At 35.4% G+C, this 26,638-nt stretch overlaps 1 protein-coding gene across 5 annotated transcripts in view; it reads left to right on the top strand.

The window, feature by feature from the left end:
• Positions 1–26,638, top strand: part of LOC101899005 (elongation of very long chain fatty acids protein AAEL008004-like) — a 170,856-nt gene that overhangs the window by 74,541 nt on the left and 69,677 nt on the right. For 2 of the 5 annotated variants that reach the window (XM_059130751.1, XM_059130750.1), the window contains exon 2: positions 10,012–10,534. The gene's annotated coding sequence lies outside the window, so the exon portion shown is untranslated. Of the gene's footprint in view, positions 1–9,677; positions 9,848–10,011; positions 10,535–26,638 lie in introns of those variants that run through there. The other 3 variants (XM_059130749.1, XM_059130753.1, XM_059130754.1) reach the window with 3 other exon arrangements.

Here is a 26,638-nt window from a genome sequence, read left to right as displayed (position 1 = left end):
TTCCAGAATGTAGATATATTTGTTGTTATTGTTAAGGATTTGTGTGTAGTATGTAAGGAGAATATGGTCACTCTCAATAAAAATGCCGAATAGTCAAGGCCGGCCGCATACTATATCGCCATCACCAGAGCTCTCAAGAGGATTATGTGCCAATTTAGTCCTTGGTCCATTCCGAGATCTAAAAGAATAAATTCATTATTTTTAACAGGCAATGAGCACAGAATTCTTGTGAGGATTGCGTGTCAATAAAAATCGTGTCTCGGCTTCGGAAATAAGAAGATGACCTGCATATTTTCAACAACATAGGGAAGTAAAAGTTTGGGAAGTACATGAAGTAAAAAGAGTTTATTGAACATTAGAAGGAACTGTATGGATAGATTTATACCCTAAACGGAGCCAATGTTCGATTAGTAAAATATATTTCGACTTCTGTTATGATTATTGTTGGCCCTCTATGTAGTTTGTTCCGAAGGAATGGGCCAATATTGTCAATATCGTATCGGACCTAAATAAATATGATATAAATATTGCGAGATGCCAAGTTTGGACTATATATTCCGAAGTCATACTTTCCATATTCATCTCAGGTTTCTGGTTGAGAGACATATATTTAGAAAATATCCAAAAAAAAAAAAAAAAAATATTTGTGCGTGAGGTACCAGAGGGGATTCGTAGATATATGTCACCTTCACAACTGGTGTCATCAAAAATATTTGCAGGTATGAAATTTGAAGAGAGTTGGATGCTTATATCGCTTCCTTTGAGCGTTTTGTTTTTCAAAATCTCGAACACTTTTTGGGGGATGTACCAGAAGAAATAGTCCGATCTCTACCATCATTATCACAGATCAAGTGTTGATGTTAATATTGATACGTCCCAACTCTGAAGGGAACCGGATGTAAATTTCGTGTTTTATGAGCTTCATGGCAATTCCAAATTCTGAATTTTTTTTTTTTTTTTTTGGGGGGGGGTGTTTACCAGAAGGATTGGGCCGATATATCCCATTTTTACGTTCGACCTTGCTTGGGTTATCAAAAATATTGTGATGAAAGAGAACTGGATGCTTATTTCGGATTTTAAGTTCGCTTTGGTTATTCAAAACTTTGACTCTTTGTGGGGGAGGTACCAGAAGGAATGGTCCGATTTCTACCATCTTTATAAAAGATCTTGGGTTGATGAAAATATTGAGATGGGGCAAGTTTGAATGGATTCGGATGTTAATTTCTAGTTTTTTGAGCTTCAAGAATATTCAAAATTTCGACCCTTTGGGGGGAGGTACCAGAAGGAGTTGACCGATATATCCCATCTTCACAGGAGATCTTGTGTTAGTAAAAATATTGAGATGTGTGCAATTTGAGGATAAACAGATGCTTATTTCGCGTTTAACGAGCTTCATGGCTATTCCAAATTCTGACACTTTTTGGGGGAGGTACCAGAAGGAGTAGACCGATATATCCCATCATCACAACAGATCTTGTGTTAGTGGAAATAATGGGAAGTGTGAAATATGAATAGCACCCGATGCTTACTTCGGGTTTTATAATCGTTTTGGTTATTCAAAACTTTGACTCTTTATAGTGGAGGTATCAGAAGGAAGGAAAGGAGCTCCATGGATATTGAAAATTTTGTCCTTTTGTGTGGGAGGTACAAAAAGGAATGGACCGACATATTCCATATTCACACCAGACCTAGGGTTGATAAAAATATTGTGATATGTGTAATTTGAAATGAACCTGAAGCTTATTTTTTTACCGGATGCCTATTTTAAGATCGTTTTGGTTATTCAAAACTTTGAGCATTTGTGGGGGAGGTATCAGAAGAATTGCTCTGATTTCTACCACATTTATAACAGATCTTGTGTTGATAGAAATATTGAGATGTGTCAAGATTGAATGGAATCGGATGTTAATTTCGTGTTCTATGAGCTTTATGAGATATTCAAAATTTTTTCCTCTTATGTGGGAGGTACCAGATGGAATGGACCGACATATTCCATATTCACACCAGACATGGGGTTAATAAAACTATTGTGATGTGTGGAATTTGAATACAATCAGACTCTTACATCATGTTTTATAAGAGTTATAATTATTCAAAATTTTGACACTTTGTGGGGGAGGTAGTTGATGGAGCGGACCGATATTGTCCATTTTCGCACCTGACCTAGCACTGATGAAAATATTAGGATTCGCAAATTTCGAGCAAAATCGGATTATCCTTTCTTTTTCTTGGCAAAAAATTATTTTCTTTGAAAATTTTGACATTTTGAGTGGGAGGTACCAGAAGGAGTGGACCGACATAATATTACGAGGAGGCAAGTTTGGACGAAATCAGATACTCCCTTCGAGAGTTATCGTGCACACCAGCCAGACAGACGAACGGACGGATGTCGTTGGATCGACTCCAAATGTCCTGAAACGGATTTGGTCCAAAGAGACCGTTTGCGTTTCATCTACATCATATCTTTAACTGACTTAAAATCCCACTGCACTCAGTAATATAATTTTTTGCAGACACTCTGCGGTCTCTCCTGATTTAAACTCAGCCAATTAAGCAACAGTCTGAGTAGCCCCTCACACGTGCACACACCTTCAGTATGAGTAACGTCATCATTCATACGTCACCTGGAACCTACGAGAAATGCCATTGTTGCTTTTTAATTATTATTTTCATTGACCATAACCTTAGACAAAAATGGTTAATTAAAAGCGCACAGTTTTTATTTTTTTATATTTTGCCCGCGGCGAAATAAAAACAAACTTTTATGCACACATTAATTATGATTAACGTAATGGATCGTCTACAACATAAATGGAGGGTAGACTAAAAAAATAATTGTGTTACAAAACAAAAAAAAAATATATTTCCAAAAAAGATTGAAGCTGAGTTTGAAAAAAATTGGCAATATTTTGTAATAATTTTCGAAGGCATCCATATCCCAAGAAATACCTTAGAGCTATGGGATTTAATGAATTTATTTTAGCTCTTAAAGGCAAAATTGGTTTTGATTAATGGTAAATGCATGAATTTTATGTGATTCAACGATTGTCTGGCTAACCTCATGAATATAGACAATTCCCTTTAATGATTTGAAAAATTAAGGAAGATTAATATTGCAAAAAAAGAGCAAGAAAACACCCAAGTTCCAAACTCAAGCATTTCCAACTAAGGATAAATAACCCACACAAAGAAGGTTTTTTTTGTCTAACAAGAACCTCCCTTGGCAAAAAAAAACCATATTTATTTGCTAAGGTATTATATTTTCTCGTACCTAACCTGACCTACGCTATGAGATTTTTTTTATAAGAATACGCTTGCTCGAATATCTTAAGCATATGAGATACGAATGGTTATCGATAAATGGACTCACCAGGACCTCTTTATTGTAACAAACAAGTAAAATAGAATCAGTCGGTTCTGCAGACAGATGTATATCCCTAGATTGGACTTATGATTATTCAAACAGTTGACCCTTTATGGGAGAGGCTCCGAAGCAGTTGGCCAATTCGTATTTGACCTACTTCCTGTACTTTATATGAAACTTGTGCAAATTCATATCAGATTTAGGTTAAGAGATATGGCCCGTTGTAAATATTCTCCGACTTGTTTCGCAAGTTATGACAAATATAAGTATTGGAAATTGTGGTCCCTTGTGGATGAGGTTCCAGAGGGGGTTGGCAGATGTATATCATCTTCACAACAGCTCTTGTGCTAGCAAAAATGTTTGTATGTGAGAAAATTGGGGAGATGGATGGATTAATCTGGATGCTTATTTCGCTTTCTTTGAGCGTTTTGTTTTTCAAAATCTTGAACCTTATGTGGGGTAGGTACCACAAGAAATCTCCACCATCTTTATAACAGATCTTTACATGATGGAAATATTGAGATGTATCAAGTCTGAATGGGATCGGATGTTAATTTCCCGTTTTATGAGCTTCATGGATACTCAAAATTTTGACCCTTTGTAGGGGAGGTACCGGAAGGAGTGGACCGATCTATCCCATCTTCACACCAGATTTTGGGCTAATTAAATTTTGTCATGTCTGTAATTTGAAGAGAACCTGATACTTATTTCGGATTTTATGATCATTTTTGGTTAATCAAAATTCTGAGCCTTTGTAGGGGAGGTACCAGAAGGAATGGTCCGATCTCTGCCTCTCTTGTGTTGATGGAAATATTGAAATATACCAAGACTGAATGCAATTGGATTTTAATTTCGCGTTTATGAGCTTCATGGATATTTAAAATTTTGACCTTTTGTGGGGGAGGTACCAGAAGGAGTGGACCGGTATATCCCATCTTCACAGCAGATCGTGTGTTAGTAGAAGTAATGGTATGTGTGTAATTTGAAGAGATCCTGATGCTTATTTCATATTTTATGATAGTTTTGGTTAATCAAAATTTTAACTTTTTTCGAGTGAAGTACCAGAAGGAATGGTCCGATCTCTATTATCTTTATAACGAATCTCATGTTGTTGAGATGTACCAAGTCTGAATGGAATCGGATGTTAATTTTTTGTTTTATGGGCTTCATGAATATTCAAAATTCTGACCCTGTGTGGGGGAGGTACCAGAAGGAGTGGAGCGATATTCACACCAGATCTTGGATTAATAAAAATATTGTGATGTATGTAATTTGAAGAGAACCGGATGCTTATTTCGGATTTTATGATCAGAAGGAATGGTTCCGACCTCTAAGATCTTGTGTCGTGTGTTGGTGCAAACATTGAGGTGTACCAAATCTGAATGGAATCAGATGTTAATTTAGCGATTTAAGAGCTTCATTGATATTCAAAATTTTGACCATTTGTGAAGGAGGTACTTGATACAGTAGACTGATATTGTCCATTTTCGCACCTGACCTAGCTGTGATGAAAATATTCGGATATGAAAAGTTTGAGCAAAGTCGGATTATTTTCTTTGAAAATGTTGACATTTTGTGGGGGAGGTACCAGAAGGAGTGGATCGATATTTGCCATCTCCGAACTCGATCTAAGTTTGACAATAATATTACGATGTACCAAGTTTGGATCAAATCGGATACTGTCTTCGAGAGTTATCGTGCGTGCCAGCTAGACAGGCGGACGGAGGGATGGACGTTGTTAGGTCGACTCCAAATGCGCTGAAACGTATTTGGTCCAAAGAGACCTAGGGTCTACAACTGTTACTTCGATGAGGCACATTTTAACCGTATCAAACGATATATACCCTCTGCAGACATATTTCTGAGTTAATAAAAATATATAACAATCCAATCTAAAGCAGCCATTGAATTCCCCAATAATTCTGCCATCACACGTGCTTATACACACACATGTGTGAAAATACATTCACATTTCTATTTTTTCTAAAATCTTAATAAACAATTCTTTTTTATTATTACAGTAGTTTTTTATGTCTTTCTCTCAGCTCAATATTTCACTTGAATCTGGACAGACTTTCCTCGACCCACAACCGGCCTTTTTATTCGCAATAAATGAAATCTTTGTTGTTGTTGATGTCGACGGCTGTGTCGTCGTTGTTATTGTTGCTTTTGATTAAAATACCCAAATGAATTGTATTTGAGGCTGCCAGGGGGGTGGGGTAGACTGAAAGGTAATGCGGCTGTGGCTATGTGGAAGCTGTATGTACTTGTTTTTATTATTGTTGTTGCGGTTGTTACTGGAAATGATTCAAAATTAGAGATTTGTGGTCAAATATTCTAGAGCACATGTTCGGAGGTGGTGGCGGCGACAGCGTTGTCGGTAATTATAGCTAGCGTCGGCACCCAAAATTTAGTTGGATACATGTATATAGGCTTTATCGAATGTGTAATAAAATGTTGGAGCACATTTATTTGTGTTGTAAGCTAAAATTCCGAGGGGAGGCTCGACTTGAACGATGTTGTAAGTTTGTTTGATTCTGCAAATATTGATTCGAAGATCGAATTTGTTGGTACCCTTCTATGGAGGATATATTACCTACCCTATGGAGGGTATATTAATTTTGTTATTCCGCTTGTAGCTCCTCGAAATACACATGAACTCATCGCCGGCGCTTGAGTTCTGGTTGCCAACCGAAGGTGAACATTTTCAGCTGACCTCTTTGGCAAGTATCGATCATTTTGTTTATTTACGAACTGCTGGACAACGAATGTTTTCTCATCGGAGAAATCCAAATTCGGCAGTTCACCACTTTCGGCCAAGCGAAGCAACTCTTTTGAGTCTATTTTCTTTCCGTTGCGGTGCAAGTTTTTGCACTTTTTGGAATTCCAATGGCTTTAACCCGAGCTCAATTTTCAATCATTGCCGAATGGAATTTCAGTTTTCTAGTCTATTCCTTCCTCAAATACTGAAGTCATAACTATTTAGTTCCCGCCATGATCCTTATGCCAAATTTTAGACCTCCGACTTAATCCCTTATCTAAATTTAGTACAATTTTATAATTTTTGAGTACGTATTTGCAGAACCGTGTCTAAGTTTCAACACTATACAAGAACAGTGACCTAATGCCTAATTTCAGACTTCACGTTCACGCAATGCCAAATTTAGTAACACTTAGTACCTTTCGTACGCTTGATGAGCTCATTTCCAGACCCAAATCTTTAACTTAACTCTACCCACCAGCAGAGACTCCAATACTAACATTTTTTTATTTCCAGATCAATCCGTTCAACCAAAGCTAAATTGTACCGAATTTAGTACACTACTTCCCAAACTTAATTGTACCCTCCACCATAATAAGGAGGGTATATTAAGTGTGTCATTCCGTTTGTAACACCTCTTGATCAGCATAAAATTATATGTCGATTTAGCGATGTCCGTCCGTCTGTGAAAATCACTCTAGCTTCCGAACGAAATGAAGTAGGTTGATACAATTTCACTCAAATGTATATTATGTTTGCAGGACTATCGGTAATGAAAATGGGTCATGTAGGTACACGTTTTGGTATAGCCCCCATATAATGGTACCTCCTTATTTTCGGTATTTTGCTTATTTAAGCGACATTTTTCACCGGAATCGTTTCAAATTTGATATTTGAAGTGCGTAATGGATACTACAGCCTTTGGCAGAAAATTGTCTGTGCAGGTCTACGTCTTCGTATAGCCTCAATATAACCTCCCAATATTCGGTATTTTGATGATTTTAAAGGCATTATTTATCGGAATTGTTTGAAATTTCCTATTTCCTGTTCGTAACGGGTACTACAACCTGTGACAGAAAATTGCCTATGCAGACCTGGTCTTCGCATAGCCTCCATATATTCGACAACTTTAACGATATTAACCGTCGTAATTGTTTCAAACTTCGTATTCGAAATTCGTAACGGGTACTACAGTCTTTGACGGAAAATTATTTATGTTGATCCACGTTCTCGTATAGCCCCCATACCTCCCTATATTCAGTACTTTGTTGATTTTTGCGACATTATTCACCCAAATCGTTTCAAATTTCATATTTCTAGTTCGTGACAATAGTATCCATTGCTTATGCAGGCTCAGATCTTCGTATACCAACAATATAACGGTACCTCCCGATATTCGGTATTTTGATGATTGCGATTTTATTTACCGGAATTGTTTGAAAGTTTCGTATATGAAGTTTTTTTCTATGAACATTTCTACAGTCTTTTTAAGCGGTCGAGGGTATTCAAAGTTCGACCTTGCCGAACTTACTACTTTTTTACTTGTTTCCATGTAATATCTCCAAATGTTGATATTTTGACTTCATATTATTTAGAGACGTTAATAACAAGATTTAATGAAAATGGTCCACGTTTTGGTATAGCCCTTATATTGGATCAGTCGATGCACCCAAAACGAATAATGCGCATGGACTGCGCATGGGGCTATGTTGACGAGTTTTTGTTTTAAAACAAAAAAAAAAATTCCAGTAACTTTTTTTGTGGCAGGTAAATTAAAAACTTGCACTTAAACGAGTGGCACTTAAAGAATAGATTTTATCAAAAACTGGAAGAAACTCGATTTTTATATTTTTTGGTACGAATTATAAAAGTTGCAGTTAAACGAGTGGCAGCTAAATCCAAATTAAGTTCTACGTTTTGGTATAGCCTTTACATGGTGTCAGCCGATGCACCCAAAACGAATAATTCGCATGGGCCAATAATTCGCATGGGCTGGCGCTATGCTGAACGAGTTTTTGTTTCAAAAAAAAAAAAAATCTAGTATTTTTTTTTGGCAGGTAAATTAAAAACTTGTCAAAACTGGAAGAAACTCGGTTTACGTACGTCGTACGAATTATAAAAGTTGCAGTTAAATGAGTGGCAGCTAAATCCAAATTATTGTTCATAACATAACACGGAGAATATATAATTTTTTTTTTCGTTTTTATTTTTTTCTCACTCTTTGCACTTGATCGGAACCAAATATTGATTTGCATCAATTCTGCTGAGTTCTATTTCGATTTCCAATTAAAAAAAAATAAAACAAATCACCTGCAACATTGTTCGAAGCATCGAAGAGTGTTCAGTGTCAGTTATGTGAGACGTTTCATTTCTGATTTTCTTGTTTTTTTTTTTTGTATTTCCGTAAATAAATCGGAAAGGGAATCCCCTTAAGCCCCATGGCATTAATGCGAGCAACAAAACAAGAAAAGTAAATTCCATAACACAAAAACAAACTGATACCTAGGCAGTCAGCGAACAGTCGGTCCGTCAGTTCAATCGATCGATCGTTGAAGAGTCAGCGGCATTTTACAATTCTAAATGGTGATCATGTTGTTTTTTTCTGTCTGTTGTTCGATTAAAGAAAATCCAGTTTGTTAATATTTTTGTTGCTGTTGTTTTTGTTTCTATAGATATGTCGATATATTTTCTTGTTGTTGTTGTTGTTTTTTGTTGCGGCATGATGATCGACTGCTGCGTCAATCCATAATTACACAGAAATCTCAGTTGGAATTGAATGGTGTTGTGTCTTGTCTGTTGTCTGGCTGGCTGATCAGGCCTGCCTACCTCTAGAAAAGCTGCTGCCATCCCGCTTAGCTCTGCCTAGCCTGGTGACTGCACCTGAGCATGTGTGTATGATTGGGTTGGTTGGTCGCTCGGTCAGTCGTTCATTCGTTTGCTGGTTCGTTCAAACATATCCGAATTGTTGCTTAAAATATTCATTTCAAGTCGCCAGCTGTAGACGTTTGGTCGCAGGTATATTAGGTATCGAACAAAAGCCAGAAAAGAAAAAACGTAGACGTTCTTAAATTAACGAAACTTTGAGCGGCAGGTTTGTTTTTTCTTCGTTGGATCCCAAACGACAAAAAAACGACCGACGTCTGCCCTTGTTGTCCGAACAAAGTCTGGTGATAAGTTTGATTCTGTCTGTTTACCATTTTAACGGACAGAGAACGTTGTCGTCGCCGTTGTCAGCTTCGTTAATTTAAGAGGCAAGTTACCTGTCACACTTGTCGCGAGAGTGTAAACGTCAACGGTGCGTAAATGTAAAGTTTGGCTATTTGTTGTTGACAAAACATGTGTGTTACGTCTGGCTCTCACCCAAAGAGAGAGAGGGAGAGAGTGGCTGAGAAAAGAGTGTTCATGCATGAGAATGATTGACGATCATGGCTGTGATTTCTTCCAACCCAGCCAAGACATTTGTCGTCATGGTGTGCGTCGCTGTTGCATCGCTGCCTTCACTGTTGGCGTCTGCGTCGCCGTTGTTTCGTTTAAAGTTTAAACTTAGCTTAGCTAAATGGCTTAACTCGCCAATATTTAGTCGCACGCCTAACGTTGACATTCATTGTTGTGTTGTGAAACTTAAACGCTTAAAAACACAATAGCCGCCAAAACGAAAAGAAAAAAAAAATAATTGAAGAAAATAAACATTAATTTTTGTACGGCCGGATACAATTGGAAATGTAAAGAATTCTAATATTTTTTGGATTTTGTGAAAAAAATTAAAAAAAAAAATATTTAAGAAAATATTAAATGAATACTAAATTTTAAAAAAATAATAAAAAAGTGACCTATCTTTCCTTTGCTAATTCATCATCTTTTCTTTCCATCTCCCCTATAATTTCAGTGTTGATTAACCAACGACAGTAAAAAATAAAAGAAACCAAACGATAACGCTTACAAAATTTATTTTTTGGAATAGTTTAAAAATAAAAAAACAACAACAAAAAAACAAAATAAAAAAATTACTGGAATCTTCAAAAAAGAAAAAAAAAAGACTTCCAAAAATGCTTCAAAATCCCACTACACCGATTATTAAGTGATTACAACCTCACATACAAATACACGCAAACACAAATTAGATATTACAACCAAAATAAAAATATATTTAAAAAAATAGAGAGAAAAAAATTAAATAATTAAAAAATAAACAAAAATATATTTACAATATATTGGAAACCCAACAAACAACGTTGAAAAATAGTACAAAAACAAAAGCTCGACTCTCAGCATCCATCACCGATCAGAAGACAGTCTTTCAATTGTGTCCCAACGTCCTGTTCGATTTGCTGCTGCTGCGTTTCGTCATAATTCACACCGTTTTGGATTTTTTGCAAAAAAACCGAACAACTTCAACAGAAAAGAAAAAGGTAAATATTTTCACAATCAATTAAGCAAAAAAAAAAAAAAAAAGAGACTGACAGACAGCCAGACCGGACCGAAATGGTCTTAGAATGTTCTATGATTAAAAAAAGGAACAACAACAAAAAAACATCGCCAAGAGTTCAGTGAATCAGCAGAATTGTTGGTATCCAAAATAAAAAAACACAAAAAAAAATTAGACAACAAAAAAATACAAAAATATAGAAAAAACAAATAAACCTACTTCCATACATAAATAGTTATAAGAATTTAAAAATACATATATTGGTAGCTATGCTAAGTTCCATTTGAGTGAGTTTTGGCGGATTTTAGTTTCGATCAGGTTTCTTTTCTTTGGAAAGTTTTTATACCCTACACCACTAGGTGGTCAGGGTGTTATGTCTTTGTGCATTTGTTTGTAACAGGCAAAAGGAAAGGAGATAGAGCCATAGTTCCTTTTGATGATTTGCCCAGAAATACATTCTGAGCCGATTTACGCTCGTCCATCTGTCATTGTATTTTTGTAAACAAAGTATAGGTCGCATTTATTGTCCGATCCAGATGAAATTTTGCACAAGTCATTTGTTTGAGCCAAGGACGTACCCTATTGAAATGAAAGAAAAATCGGTAAAAATTTAGATGTAGCTCCCATATACGTCCACGTCCGATTTAGCTTTTTATTTTGCACCAAACGTGTAATATTAGACCAATTAGAATGGAATTTTGCATATACGACTAAAATAAGCTTGGAAATAGGTATGCCAAATTTTATCGAAATCTGTTCAGATATAGCTATGGCTCCCTCATATATTGTTCATCCGATTTGTTATTTTTTTCCTCCTCAACTGTAATATGTACTCTGTAACAACGATATTTGGGGAAATGTATCACATACAGATCAGGAATGTCTTTTCCAAATTTTATCGAGATCGGCTCATATTTGGGTATAGCTCCAATTAATATATCTTCGTCCGATTTGTCTTTATTGTGCACTAAACGTGTAGTTTTAGCCCACCCGATTTTTTGTTTTGTAATTTGATATTCTACAAATTCGAAATTGTTCAGTGTCTCTTATGAAAAAAATTCCCCATTGTGCGCTGAAAATGAAACGAGGAACCTCATTTTATAACCATTATTGGGTGCTGAGTGCGATGGTGCTGAGTCCTGTTGGAATGACCAAGGTCAGCGGCCAAATTGTTTGCGTGCCCAAGGCTTTAATACACCCTCCAGAATATTTTCGCGATAATATTCGACATTTATTCTGATGCCACGGTCGATTAATACGAGCGGAGAGCGACCATCGGCTGTTATGGCGGCCCACTCCATCACCATGGCCGGCGCTTGAGTTCTGGTGGCCAACCGAAGGTGCACATTTTCAGCTGACCTCTTTGGCAAGTAACTTCTGTTTGTTTACAAACTGCTGGACAACGAATGTTTTCTCATCGGAGAAAACCAAATTCGGCAGTTCATCACATTCGGCCAAGCGGAGAAACTCTTTAGCTCTTTTGAGTGTATTTTCTTTCTGTTGCGGTGTAAGTTCTTGCCCTTTTGGGAATTTCAATGGCTTTACCCCGAGCTCATTTTTCAATATTTACCGTCTGAAGTTTGTTGCAGTGTTTTCATCTCACCCTGTATAGTACGAATATCTCCATATTTCAATTTCAGCTGCCAATAGAGACCATAACAGCACCATTCCTTCACTCAATACCCATATATAATCGTACAGATTTCCAAAACCACCTGCATATCTCAATTCTGGATACCAACAGAGACCTCAATATCAAATTTGAGAAATTTAGCCCTATCTCTTGACCCAATACAAAATTTTGTACCATTAAGTACTTTTCGCACAAATATAAGACATATTTCCTAACCACCGGCACATCTCAAACAAAGATAACAGCTAGCTTAAGATCTGCAGAACCTCTCTTACTATATACAAAAGATCAACCGATTAATCCTTAATAGAAAATTTATCAATATCACCCCTAAAGCCACAATTTCTGAAGCGCAAAAGAAATTCTAAAACATTTTTCCATATATTTAAGGAGATTTGGATAAATAATGCTAAAATATGTATGTATGTCTGGATTTACAAAAAATCTACTAATTTATAAATTTGTTGTTTATATTTCAAAAAAAAAAAAAAAAAAAAAAATCGAACCAGTTTTGTTTTTTTTTTCGCCCCGGGCTATGTCTATTTCTTGTCCCAAAAGCCCCCCTTCAGAGAAATAGAAATAAAATCAAATCAAAACGCAACGAAATGAACTGAACTGAAATTATTAATTAGATGCTAATCATATGCATATCATTACAACGTGCCTAAATTGGATATTTCGAATAAACTTTCCCATAACCTGTTTAATATTCGAAAAACATTTTGGCCCAGCAGCAACAACAAAACAACACCGAAAAATACAAATCTCTTTAATTCGGTCAAAGACTTGTTGGTTTTTTTTTGTTTCTTTCAAATGTCACCAACTTATGTGTGGCCAGCTCAGCATTAAAAAAAATATAAAACTATTTTTTACCACTGGAGAATTAAGAATTTTTTGAAAGTTGTTTCAGTTTTTTTTTTTTTTTTTTAAAGTCTATAATGATTTGGATAAAGTTCTTTGGAAATTATATGGAATAGGTACCAAATAAAATTAATATTCCAAATTTATATTATAAAGCAGTTATTTATATTATTTATGCCAAATTTTTAATGCATGTAATTAAAAAAATAATAAATTTATTGAATTTATAAAAAATTACGTTTTATTTTTTCGGTAAAAAATGGTAAAAAATTCACCTTTAAAAAAAAAAAACTTGTTCAAAAGTAGTTTTCCATTTTTGTGGTAGCTCTTTCTACTACATAACGAGATTTTATTAATTTGTCGATATGCATATTCATTCAGACATTCAGCCAAAAACAAAAAAAAAATAGATTTTATTAAAAATTAAAAAAAGAAAAAAATGTAAATAGGCAACTGGATATGACGGTATGCATGTCTTAATCACATGCTTTCACAGATTCCAGAAACGAAAAGTTATTCACAAATATTAATTTATTTTAAACTGGTAAATCGTGGTAATTCTTTAAGCTTTATATGGGTTTATTTGGATGACACTTCCACTCGTTATATGCTATGTCTAGATCTCCCAGCAACAGTGGTTTCGGACTTTTACCCCCCAAGAAGAACAAGAAAGGTTTTTTTTTTCATTGCTACATTAATTTATAAGAGGAAATTTAATTGAAAATATAATAACAATTTTTAAATTATTCTTGAATCATTTTTTTTTTTAAATCGGAATCTGTTGTGGAATTCTCTAACAAATTTGAGTACCGATATTTATCGGCTAATATAAAACCTAATCTAAAAACCTTAAATTACGAATGAAAATACTAAAGTTGACCAACAGTGATCCAAAATTAGTACCATTTAGTACTTTTCGAACAATTATAGAACATATTTTTAGAACAACTACCAATCTCAATATCAAATTTCGGGAATCCAGCTCTATACATTCTAGTAACATTTAGTTCTAAATTAGTAACATTTAGTACTTTTGGCATAAATTTAGTGCTTTTTTGCAAAACCGTTCCATATCTCAATTCTAGACACCAAGAGTTATCGCAACCACCGCATTTCCAAAACAACCAATTTCACGGTTTCAGCTTTATCCCTTTGTCCAGAATCAAATTTGGTTCAATTTAGTACTTTTCGAACAAAAATATGGGTTGTATTTCCAAAACCACCTCCATATCTCAACCTCAGATACCAACAGAGATCTTCATATCAAAATTTGGGATTCCAGCTCAATACCTTCACCTAATAACTTAGTAACTCAACACCAGATGCCAACAGAGACCTCAGAATCCAATATGAGGACTTTAGTTCTTTAATTTCAACCATTACCAAATATAGTACTAGTTGGTACAATTATAGTACACATATTCAACACCAGCTCTTTTTCTTATAACCACCGACACCAAAAGAGACATCCACATCAAATTTCCGGATTCCAGATGTATCCCTTCACCCAATACCCAATTCAGTACCGCTTAGTAATTTTCGTGCAATTACAGAACATATTTCCAAAACCACCTCTGTATCTCAAACTCAGATCCCTACAGAGTCCTTAATACCAAAATTTAGGAGTCAGGAGCTCTATACATATATACCTTGCCCAATTTAGTACCACTTAATTCTTTTCGTTCAATTATAGTACGCATTTCCGAAACCACCACCACATCTCAACACCAGATACCAAGAGAGACCAATACCAAATATAGTACCATTTGGTACACATATTCAAAATCAGTTCCACCAACACCAGACACCAACAGTGACATCCGCTTCAAATTTCAGGATTTCTGCTCAATTCCTTCACCCAATATAAAATTTAGTAATATTTAGTACTTTTCGTACAATTACAGTACATATTTCCAAAACCACCTACAAATCTGAATTTCAAATATCAACAGAGACCACAGTATCAAATTTGAGGATCCCAGCCCCTGTCCGTCACCCAATACCAAATTTAGTACCAGTTAGTGTTTGTCGAAAAATTATAGTACACATTTCCAAAACCATGGAGGTGGTTTAAACAACAGACACGAAAAGTGACATCTATATCAAATTTCAGGATTTCAGCTCCATTTCCTTACCCAATACCAAATTTTGTACTATTTAGTACTTTTCGAACAATTACAGCAACAAAGTCAAACGCCATAGTTTTTACATTTTTTTAAAAACAATTTTATTGAATGAAAGCAAAAATGTCCGACAAAAGCTTCAAATTTTTAGAATAAGTTTAGATTTGTTCGAATTGGTCAACTTTGGTACGGATTAATGCCTTTAAAGGTCAATGAAACCGTCACACGCTGCCCGAGTGTTGTTCTGCGATATTTCGGCCCTTTGTGCGCTGGAAATGAAGCGAGGATCCTCATTTTGTAACGATTCTTGATTTGGCGGAATGTCCAAGGCCTGAGGCCAAAATGTATGCGTGCCCAAGGCTTTAATACACCCTCCAGAATATTTTCACGATAATATTTGGCATTTATTCTGATGCCACCGTCGATTAACACGAGTGGAGAGCGACCACCGGCTGTTATGGCGGCCCACACCATCACCATGGCCGGCGCTTGAGTTCTGGTGGCCAACCGAAGGTGCACATATATTTAGCTGACCTCTTTGGCTTGTAAGCAAACACGATCATTTTGTTTGTTTACAAACTGCTGGACAACGAATGTTATCTCATCGAAGAAAACCAAATTCGACAGTTCACCACTTTCGGCCAAGCGAAGCAACTCTTTAGCTCTTTTGAGTCTATTTTCTTTCCGGTGCGGTGTAAGTTCTTGCACTTTTTGGAATTTCAATGGCTTTACCCAGAGCTCATTTTTCAATATTTGCCGAATGGAATATTGCGATATGTTCAGCTCACGAGACATTTTTCGACCACTACGATGCGGGTTTCGATCAAGTTGCTTATTTACTTTTCGAACCATTTCTGCTGATGTTGATGTTTTCTTACGTCCAATTCCTTGACGTCGGGCTATGCTACCAGTATCACGGTAACGAGCGATGGTACGAGACACAAGACACTTTTTCACATTTAAATGCTGGAGTGCTCTATCGATAGCCACTTGTGGTTTTCCAGCCGAATGTAAAGAAAACACACTATCATGCTGGAATTCCATCACTAATAACTTTTTTTCTGGAAAATTCTCACCAAAATGCTTTTGTACGCTGGTAGACAATATAATGAGCTGTCACTGGAATAATTTTAACAGCTGTCGGATGAGTGGCTTAGAAATGGCAGTAGTCTGAAATTGGTTGCAGTTTTTTCATCTCACCCTGTATGTAGGGTGCAACTAATTTATGGCTAACGAGTGACTACTTATTTTAAATACCTAGACCTAGATTGAATATTTTTTGTGAGGGTTTAAACTTGGCCGAAAATTACTTTTGATAAAAATAATGGGTTAGTAATCACATTTGTAATGAGTTCTTATAAAAATGCCTATTTTTATATTGACTTTTGTTTAACAATTCCCTTGCCTGTATTTTTTAGTGTTATAGGAAATTTTTTTAATTTTATTTCCAATGACCTTTGATTTCTATCTTCATCTTGTAATGCGATCAGCGGAGGAATATTTTTTCTTCAATTAAATTTAAATAAATTAATTACAAATGTAACTATTAGAGTAATCACAATGTTATATTCATAACATTTAACAATTGTTTTTCCTACTGTTTTTTGATTTTAATTAAAGAATTTAATTATTTGTAATTTATTTTATGTAGACAGTAAAGTCAACAATTACTCAAACCTCTGAGGTGGAGTGAGAATAGGTTACAGACATGTAAATGAACTTTACAGAAATCATGATAAGCCTCGATAAAGTAATTATTTTCTAATGAATAATTAATGCCACTAATAACCAACGATTTGTAATAATTTTTTTGTTTCTTAATCGGATACGTCAGAGTGACGAGAGAATAGGAAATTATTATCAAACAACAACGCCATCTACTCTGACGTATGTATGTGGTTACCTTGTAATCGTTATGAACGGAATGTTTTTTTTTTTCGTTACTAACTTCCAACTTAGCTTTTAGATAATCGTTAAAACCCACTACTTTGTTATTTGATTTTAAGAGAAATGATTTATTTATTAAAACCTTAATAAGTGGCTTATCTTATCGTCTGTGTGATGTTTGGGGGATTTTCATTTGGACACTTGGGTATCATAAATCTCCGAGCATTGTGTCTGTCTATTTCTTTTGGTGTTATCTCGTCTGAAAACTGTTTTAAGAAGTAAATACTTGATAAATATGCCAGTAGGCTATTTCATTTCGGTAATTTTTTGGTTGAAAAAAAAAAATCTGAAGTGTTTATTTTTTTTTTTTCAAATTGGAACAGGTGTCACAGGAGATAAGAGAATTATTCATATATTTTGTTTTGCCCTCAAAAATGGAGGGAAATTTCTTAATAATGAAATAATTATTATTCCTTCCTTATAAGAAAAAACAAGTATAAAAACTGTAAGTTCGGCCGGGTTGAATTTTACAATTTGGAACGAATTTGTCAAATTTTCAAAAAAAAAAAAAAGAATATAATAATAATAATAAATAAATAAAAAAATACATAAAATCTGTAAACAAATCGGTTAAAATCTTAAAAATACCGAATGAAGCCGTTATATTAGGGTCTATTTGACGATGTGGACCTGCATAGGCAACTTTTGTCATGAGCCATTACAATATTCAAATTATTGCGAAATCTATGAATAATGTCGCTAAAATCGTCAAAATAAAGGAATATCGGGAGGTATCAATATATGGGACTATAGGAAGACGTGAACCTGCACGGAAAATTTTCTGTCATAGGCTGAAGTAGCCATTACGAACTTCAAACACCAAATTTGAAACATTTCCGGTGAATAATGCCTCTAAAATCATTAAAATACCGAAAATCGGGAGGTACCACTATATGAGGGCTATGACAAAACAAAACGTGGACGACATGACTCGTTTTTGATACCAAAAGTCCTGCAGACATAATATACAGTTGAGTAAACTTTTATCAACTCACTTAAATTCGTTCGGAAGCTAGAGTGATTTCCACAGACCGACGGACATCTCTAAATCGCCATATAATTTGAAGCTGATCAAGAATATATGTACTTTGTGGGATCTATAATGTATTTTTCGAGGTGTTACAAACGAAATGACAAACTCCTTGTTATTCTTCTCTCTTTGTTACTCTCTCATTATCTTATTATGCTAATCGTTGAAACCCCGGTATTGGTTAACATAAATATGAATGGAGCAACAATCACACTACAGAGAGAGAGAGAGAGAGAGATATATAGAGAGAGAAAGAAAGAAATCGAACAAACTCAGTTTTTCGGTTTCACTCGAATATGAGTAAGCATGTCTCCTCGTTTTTAAATGGGAGCAAAATTCGCGGATAATCGAGCAAATTCTACTCTTGCTGAGTACACTTTTATTTTTTTATATACCGTTTTTGTATTTCTATATATGTGTATTTTTCTGAACATGCTTACCCAACCCCCCCCCCCCCCTTTACCACTCCGCAAAAAACTCCAACTCTTCGAGCAATCCTGCTAGCGAGCAAGTTTCTCTCCCGAGAAATGGACAAGAGCAAATATGCGCTCTGCCAAAAAAAAAAAAATATTTTTAATAAAATCGGTTAGTAATTTTAATTGTAAATAGTAAGGATTTGGTATTTGCTAGGATATTTTTAGTAGTAGTAGTGAATATCGCCAGTTCAACCTCCATCATAAAAAATTAAGTAATTGTTTTCAATTAAACCAGAGCGTGAATGCATTCTGGAGTTTAATCCCCACTTGTGGGAATCAAAATAAGAGTGGGAATTGGGAATAATTGTTTTCGTACTATGATATTCGTAAGAATTAGCAAAATACACTATTTCAAAAAAAAAAAAAAACTGAATCTTAATCTGAAAATTTCACCAATTGTGGAAAGGGAGCGGGGGAGAATTTGCCTCTTTTATTTAGGTTACTTTACGTGTATCGGCGTTTTGAAAGTTTGCATCGCAAAGTAAACCGAATAGAGGATGCAAGTTCTCTCCTCTTTCACACTTTGGAAAATTTTCAGATTAAGATTCCTTCTTCTTTTTAGCTCAACTTTCATAATCTACTGGATTTTCCTTGTAATTATTATTTGTGTTGTTAAAAAAATTCTCAAAATTTTTTCCAATAACACCTCTGGCATGTATTAATTAACTCTCCAATTTAATGCTCAAATTCAATATAGATCTCAATATATTTTTGGTTTTTTATTTTACCACAATGGACTCTTTTTTCCAACCGGTAAAACCAGACCAATGTACAGTGGTGACCACACTAACCACCAAAATAGTCCGCTGTACGTAATTTTACTAATAATAATTTGATGACTAAAGAAGAATTGGTTATGGTTACGGTTTACAAACAAAAAACAGTAAAACGAAAGTCAAAAGAACAAACAACGACAACAACAGCAAGTGAATAATGGTATTTAAACAAAATGCATGTTTGTTACCATACCATGAGCCATGGTGGTCAGCCAAGTTGATGTCTACCTAGCCGTTGACTTTTACTTTTTATTGGAATTTCTTGCATTTTTTTCAAGCATTTTGTCTTTTCTCTTAGTCGGGCTATTCTTCGTGTGTGTATGTGGGGTAGGGGGTGTTGGCTTTTATTGAAATTATGTCAGTAATCGTTTCGTTTGGCATTATTGTATTTCCTTCCTCTGCCGATTATTTGTTGTTCTGTCATTTTTACTTGGGTGAATATTTTGTGATGCACACATTCGTATTTCTATTCTGCAAATCTACACAATCCCAGGTTGACCCTTCTATCACATCCAAATATCGAAATAAAAGACGAGAAATTGCCGACTGCGAGTATCGAACTTCCAACCCTGGGTTTTGACACTCTTTAACGACGTTACTCATTTCAAGGTAATTAGGAAAATCAAGTACTTTGCTTTGAATATTTTTAATTTAATAACAGATACTCTTCCACTTACTGGTACGACAGAAGGTTTCTTGTTTACATTACCTTGTAATAGGGTTTTCGGCTGCTGCACTTCCTAAATGATAACTGTTTTTAGCGACATTGTTCAGCGGAATTTTTTCAAAGTTCGTAATGGGTTCTACAGCATATGACAAAAATTTCGTGCACAGGTCAACTTCCTCTTATACAGGGTGGTGTGAAAAAAATGCACAAAGTCAAACGCCATAATTTTTATTTTTTTTTTAATTTTAATGGATCAAAGCAAAATTGTCGGAAATAGCATCAAACGTTAGAGTACGTTAAGATTTGTTCGAATTGGTCACCTTTGACACGAATTATGGCCTACAAACGGCCAATGAAACCGTCATACGCTTCCCGAATGTTGCTCTGCGGTATTTTGGACCAATCTCGGTGAAGCGCTTGCTTGAACTTATCGACACTTTGGATCGAACTTGCTTTCCAAAATACTCCAGACACAATTGTCCAAGGGATTGGTATCCGGAGATTTTGGTGGCCATTGTGCGCTGAAAATGAAGCGAGGAACCTGATTTTGTAACCATTCTGGGTTGGCGCTGAGTCCTGTTGGAATGTCCAAGGTCTGCGGCCAAAATATTTGCGTGCCCAAGGCTTTAATACAACCTCCAGAATATTTTTCCGATAATATTTATTCTAATGTCACGGTCGATTAATACGAGCCGAGAGCGACCATCGGCTGATATGGCGGCCGTCGCTTGAGTTCTGGTGGCCAACCGAAGGTGCACTTTTTCAGCTGACCTCTTTGGCAAGTAAACGCGATCATTTTCTTTGTTTACAAACTGCTGGACAACGAATGTTTTCTCATCGGACAAAACCAAATTCGGCAGTTCAGCACTTTCGGCCAAGCAAAGAAGCATCTCTTTAGCTCTTTTGAGTATATTTTCTTTCTATTGCGGTGTAATTTCTTGCACTTTTTGGAATTTCAATGGCTTTAATATTTCGATATGTTCAGCTTTTTCGGCTACTACGACGCGGGGTTTCAATCAAGTCGACTTTTTACTTTTCGAACTATTTCTGCCGTCCTTTTCCTTGACATCGGGCTACGCTACCAGTATCACGGTAACGAGGGATGGTACGAGACACCAGAGATTTATTCACATTTAAATGCTGGAGTGCTCTAACCATAGCCACTTGTGGTTTTCCAGCCAAATATGAAGAAATCTCACTATCACTCTGGAATTCCATTCCATTACGAAATTGGTTAGTCCTTGAACCTAAACTCTAATAAAGTCTCTCTATCCCTTCCCAATATGTCTGTTATATGCACATGCGTGATTAAATTCCAATGGAATTATTAATTTCTTTATCTGATTTCAACCAAATCGAAAAAATTCCCTAACACGCTTAAATTCACGGCAATTGTCTATGAGTCAATAGCCAGCCGACTTTGATTCATCTGAGTGTGAGGAAATTTACAAAAGAAAAAAACCAAAAAAACATTTCTCTCTCTCTATCTCTGCTTTGAAACAGGTGCTGTTGCCAATGCTTTTGCCATGGCGTTGCGGCAAACCATTTATTTCAAGGGGCTGGGGATGAGGTGTGTCGTTACCGCATCACATTTTTGTTGGCCTACTGACAATGATGATGATGATGACGACGATTATGATGATGATGATGATGATGCTAATGACTCTCGGATGCAATGGATGTTTGACGTAACCCAAAATTCAAAGTCATCAGCGGGGTCTGTATTTCGTTGTAAAGACGTTGTCGTCGTCGTCGTCATTGGGACATCAGGCATGCATTGGTGTTTAGTGGTGGTAATGGGTTTTGGGAGACATTTTTTTTTCTATAAAAGAAATCCAAACATACCTACAAACATATGGACACCCATACATATGGGCATGCAGTCAAGTGTTTGGCGATTACAGCCGAGTAGCAATGATGACGAATGACTCGATTATTGCGATCTCTTGGCAATTGCGTAGATTGTTGCCTTTTTTTTTTTTTTTTTTTTTTTTTTGATTTGTTACTTTTTTCTTAATATATAAAAAATGTTTGTACTCACTGACGCATTATTGCCAATAAAAACGAAATAAAGGAAGTGAGAAAAATACGTCACTACTTTATTTTTTCTTTGAATGACTGGCTGACTGTTGCCTGGCCAGGTTGGAGTCATGGAATCATTGAGGTTGGTCATACATTCATAGATAATACTGGTTAATCATAGAGTCCACTATCTGCTCTATCCAGTTTGGTTAGATTTTAAAATTTCAGAGATTTATTTTATTATTAATTCGAAAATCCCTCCCTCTTTTTTATTTTGAGACTTTTTTTGTATTTTAAGTTATTTGGGGTTCTACATAACACATTTGATATCTGTTGAATGAAAAATTTTGTTATTGGTTTTTATGAATTTGTTAATTCCTTGTTGCCAACGAAGAAATGTGTGTCTTTATGAGCCTTGCCATAAAATTGAGTGTATAGTAATCCAACAACTTAAAATATTTGCCTACGACCCCATAATATTTTCGATGAGCATAAATTATTTAGGCAAAAACAGAGATCGAAACGAGTAGATATGGTCCTATGGGAAAAACTTACCGTTGCGTTGGAAAAATCATAGTCTACTGCTACAATCTCTTTTGCTTCTTTTCTGTGAGCTTGCTCGATTTAGAATAAATTTTACTCCCACCCTTTAAATGAGCAAAGCATACTCAAACGGGTTTTTTTCCTTTCCATTCATTTCTATTTCGATCATTTTGACTCTGACACATATTTTTTAAACATGGAAAACTCAAGAGTTCTACCACAGAAAACAAAAAGAGTGGAGAGTAAACATCGTTTAAATTTTTTACTCTGGGAGTACCTAAGTACTCCCATTTAATAGCGAGCAAATCTTAACTAAGAGGGAGGGGGTGGTCTTGTACAGAAAAAATATACTTTCATAGAAATACAACAACGGTGTGACGAAAACTAAATAATAATTTTAAACGAATTTTGCTTAACGAGGGAAATATACTCACTCACATTCAAGCCTTCTCGACATCGAGCGAATTTTACTCCCACTCGAATTTTACTCCTATTCGAGTGGCATAGAAAAATAGAGTGCATTTGATTGTTTTTTTATTTTTGTACCCGCAGGAGTACTCCCGTTCGAATTCGAAACCACATTTGTTTAGATTTTTAGAATTGTAGGTTTTGAAATAGTTTATTTTATACCCTCAGCCAAATGGCTACAGAGGGTATATATCATTTCAAAACGGCAAAAACGTGACTTTTGGAAAAAATGCTTTTAGATCCTAGGTCTTTTTGGACCAAATCATTTTTAGGACATTTGGAGTCGATCTAGCGATGTCCGTCCGTTCGTCTGTCTGGCTGGCGTGCACGATAATTCTCGAAGGCGGTATCCGATTTGGCAAAATTTGGTACAACATAATATTATTGTCAAACTTAGGTCGAGTGCGGAGATAGGCAATATCGGTCCACTCCTTCTTGTACCTCCCCCACAAAAGTTCGAAATTTTCAATGAAAATATTTTGCTGCACAGAGAGAGACAGAGAGAGACAGAGAGAGAGGAAAATCCGATTTTGCTTCAACTTTGCAAATCCTAATATTTGCTTCAATTATAGGTCAGGTGCGAAAATGGACAATATCAGCCCACTTCATCATGCACCTATTACACGAAGGGTCGATATTTGGAATAGTTATAAGTCTTGTAAAATGTGAAGTAAGAATCCGAAAGTCTTCAAATTTAACTCTTCGCAATATTTTTATCAACACAAGACCTGGTGTGAAGATGGTATATATCGGCTCATTCCTTCACAAATCCAAATATTTTTGTTGGCACAAGATCTGGTGTGAAGCTGGGATGTATCGGTCCACTGCTTCTGGTACCTCTCCACAAAGGGTTAACATTTATACATAGCCGAAACTCACATAAAATCCGATTCTTATCAAATTTCACACATCGCAAAAAATTTTTGGCCACACAATATCTGTCATCAAAAGGATGTTTCCATTCCACTCCTTTTGGTACCTCCCCCACAAGGGGTCAAAATTTATAAATAACCGAAACGCTCATAAAATCTGAATTAAAAACCTGATTCTTATCAAAGTTCACACATCAAAATATTTTTATTACCACAAGATCTGATGTCAGGATGGGATATATTGGTCCACTTCTTTTGGTACCTCCCCCACAAAGGGTCAAAATTTATAAATAACCGAAACGCTCATAAAATCCGAAATAAGTAAACGATTCCATTTAGACTTAGCACATCTAAATATTTCTAGCAAAACAAGATCTATTATAAAGATTGGGAGATGTGTTTATTCCTTCTGGTATCTTCCCCACAAAGGGTAAAAAAATTTGAATAACCCAAATTCTCATAAAAGACGTCTCTTCAAAGTCGTCACATATCAATATTCTTATTAAAACAATATCTGTTGTAAATATAGTAGATATCGGCCCACTCCTTCCAGTCCCACCCTCACAAAGAGTCAAAAATTTGGAATAATTATAACTCTTATAAAATGCGAAATTAATTGTCATCAAATTTCCGACACCGCAATATTTTTATTAATCCAAGATTCGGTGTAAAGACGGAATTCAATATTTTGAATAATTATGTCTCTCATAAAATGTGAAATAAGAGTCCGATTGTCTTCAAATTTCTCACTTTCAAATATCTTAATCAAATTGGCCAACTCTTTTTTGATGCCTCCCCCACAAAGGGTTGCAAATTTCCAAAAAATCATATTTTTGGAGTATCTTCTTCTTCTCTCAACCAGAGATTTGATGTGAATATGAGATATAACGGCCCACCCCTTTTTGTTACCTTCCCCACAAAAGTTTGAAATTGTGATTAACAATTATTCGCATAAAATTCGAAATAAATGTTCGATTTTCTTTAAAAAAATTAGTGGATACATTGATCGATCCCATTTGCACATTTCAAAATTTTCCCAAAATTGTTATATATCTCATATAGGGCAAAGGAAGTAGTCGATAAATCTGGTACGTTGTAATATTTTTTATTAAACTTGGGTCAGATATAAAATGGAAAATATCGGCTTACTCCTTCGGTACCATCCCAATAATGGGTCAACATTTTAATTATCATAATGCAAGTCAACATTAATAAAAATAAACAGACATTGACTGAGGGTATACATCTGTCGGTAAAACCGACTGATATATTCTAATTTTTTTTTTAATTTAAAAGGATTAAGGCTTGATGCGATTTTCTTTCAAAATCATATACAATTGTATTTATTTTCCTTATTTCCCACAAATTGAATTTTGCATCAAAACACACACACTTGCCATCCCTGGTTACTCCCACACTACAACTCTCATTCCCACACACACACTGTGTCCCTCTCTCTCTCTGTCTTTCGCTCTCTTCCCTCGCCATCTCGAAGCAATTCCCAAACAGACACTTCTACTACAATTAACGCTAAAGTAAATAAAGAAAAAAAAATACTAAATTAAATTATTCTCTGAGAAAGTGTTCATAAATTGTCATCAAAGTAGTTAGTAGTTGATTTGTTGTTATTGCTGTAGTTATTTTTTTATGGAGCAGACAACAAAACTAACAAGTATTTAATGATGTATTTCTGGTGTTTGTTGTTGTTTTTGTTATTTAATACACAAATCGACAGCGGCGTCATACCCCTCAATCGTTGTGTGTCTGCTTTGTCACACTCGAGAGGTCAGCTCCAAGTGTTGCCCTTTTTCTCGCTCGCTGTGACAAGTGCATGAACTAAATGGGTGGAATAACAACCAAGTACACTCGAAATTAAATGTAAGTTGTAAGCTTATAAAGGGGGTTTCATTGTGGGACAAAAAACAAACTTTAAAAGGAAATTAAGAAATGATAATTCAATAACTGGAAGAGTTTTGTGAGACATTGGGAGAAAAAAACTTCTAAGAGAATTGAAAACTAAAAGTTGGGGAGAACTTAGTTCCAATATAATGTTCAGTTAGACGTGCCATAACTATACCCATATAAAACAGCTGTTCAAACCAATCTTATATCCCATAAGAAAGTAATTGCTTATTTCTGACATATCCATAACGCCATAGCCACAACCCTTATCTTAGATACCAGTTGAATTCGGGGTTTCTCCTGTAACCATAACAAAAGAACTGATTGTTATACCCTACACCACAAGGTGGTCAGGGTATTATGTCTTTGTGCATTTGTTTGTAACAGGCAAAAGGAAAAGAGATAGACCTTTGATGATTTGCATAGAATAACATTCTGAGTCGATTTATGCATGTCCGTCCGTCCGTCTGTCCATGTATTTTTGTAAACAAAGTACAGTTCGCATTTATTGCCCTATCCAGATGAAATTTTGCACAAATCATTTGTTTGGCCCAAGAACGAACTCTATTGAAATTGGAGATAATCGGCCAAAATTTAGATATAGCTCCCATATATATATTCGTCTGATTTGCCTTTTATTGTGCACCAAACGTGTAATTGGAATTTTGAATGGTATGGAATTTTGCACGTACAATCAGATTGAACCTGAAAATAAGTATGCCAAATTTGATCGAAATCGGTTTAGATATAGCTATAGCTCCCATATA

Source organism: Musca domestica, unplaced genomic scaffold (assembly GCF_030504385.1).
Source record: "Musca domestica strain aabys unplaced genomic scaffold, Musca_domestica.polishedcontigs.V.1.1 79, whole genome shotgun sequence".
In the NCBI taxonomy this organism is placed as follows: Eukaryota; Metazoa; Arthropoda; class Insecta; order Diptera; family Muscidae; genus Musca; species Musca domestica.
The sequence above is the reverse complement of the archived record's forward strand: the minus strand, read 5'-3'. Positions and strand labels throughout refer to the sequence as shown.